A 1,617-nucleotide genomic window follows, 5' to 3' on the forward strand; every position below is an offset into this window, starting at 1 on the left:
TTAAAAATAAGCACAATAGGTTGACTAATCTATTGTGTAAAAACAAACTAACACAGTTAAAACTTTGAAAATAAGCACAACTGGTTGACTAAAAATCTATTGTGTAAAAACAAACTTATCACTGTAACAACTTTGAAAATAAGCACAACTTTTTTTTTTTAATGCGTTTATTTAAGGTCGCCACCGGAAAGCCCATATGGGCGACCGTACACTCTAGTCGGGCCATCCTAGAGCGTCCCACCGAGATTTTTTCGTCGAGTTTTTTCCAGCTTTATTGGTGGAGGAAGACCCCAGGTGCCCCTTCGGGCATTATTTCAGGCACAAGCGGGCACCTGGGTAGAACCACCGACCTTCCGTAAGCCGGATGGCTTCCTCACATGAAAGATTTCGACCCAAGTGAGGATCGAACCTACAGCGGTGAGAGACCTGTGATTTCAAGTCAGCGACCTTAACCACTCGGCCACGGAGGCCTCTATAAGCACAACAGGTTAACTAATCTATTCTTAACAGTCAGTGACCCATGAAGCTTACAATATCTATAAAAGCTATTTTGTACCTGGGGATTAGCTTGGAAAGACAATATTTGTGCAGTTTCTGATAATTACTATAAGGCATTAACTCTTAACATTCATATTTGGCACCAGCATTCTTAACAATTTAACTTAGCTTTAAAAAACTTCATTTATTTTTATTTTTTTGATTGGGCTTAAAGTCACTATTTGAGCTCATAAGCCCTAATTTTCCGCACCAGATTTAAATCCCCAACCTCCAGTAAGCTAGCTGGACTCAGAAAAGAATCCAAAGTCCCTGGTTAGATTTGAATTTACTTCAGTACATCAGAGTGACAATTTTTTTAAAGTCAGTACAACACTCTTTATCATTATTGCCAATCATGAATGTAAAAATATATTAGGGGAATTTAACAGGCTGCATACAGTAAACACCTTTTTCTTACAATTTTGCTGGATATTTTATTTCCTATGTGCTTGCCATATACTTTTACACCATTTAACTTTATATTAGATAAAAACATCTGTTTCTAAATGAAATGCATTGATAGCCATGGCAAATATACATATGTTGCCAAATTACTTTTCATTTTAATGGCAAATGAATTTAATTTTCATCATTTTGTAATTCATATATTGATTATTTTGAAACAAAACTGTGAACTTTTACAAAATATACCAGCTTATATAGCTAACATCTGTTACATCTTTGTAACTTGAGAGGTGAACTTTCAGTGGTTTATCTGGTATTCTCTAATCACAGAACTGAACCGTATTTTTCCCTATTGAATAGGACCTGTTGATGATCTATTTTAAGACAATTATGATGTAACCATTAAAGATGCCACATACTAAAAAGAAGTACAGAAACAAATCAGACACTAGCTTGATACCAAAGGTACAGCAGCATTGATAATTGTTGATGATTCTGATGTGTTAGATTTGAAGTGATTTTATCGCTTAATAAAATCACCACGCCCTCATGATAATATTCCATGATGATCTTGGTTCAGCCGAAACGTTTAAGGCATCGGCCTAAGAAGCTCAGCTTAGCATCCATGATAATGTTCCGGCCTGAATACTACATGATTAAAGGGAATTAAGTTTG

Source organism: Ruditapes philippinarum, unplaced genomic scaffold (assembly GCF_026571515.1).
Source record: "Ruditapes philippinarum isolate M1 unplaced genomic scaffold, ASM2657151v2 ctg12200_1_1_1_1, whole genome shotgun sequence".
Lineage (NCBI taxonomy): Eukaryota > Metazoa > Mollusca > Bivalvia > Venerida > Veneridae > Ruditapes > Ruditapes philippinarum.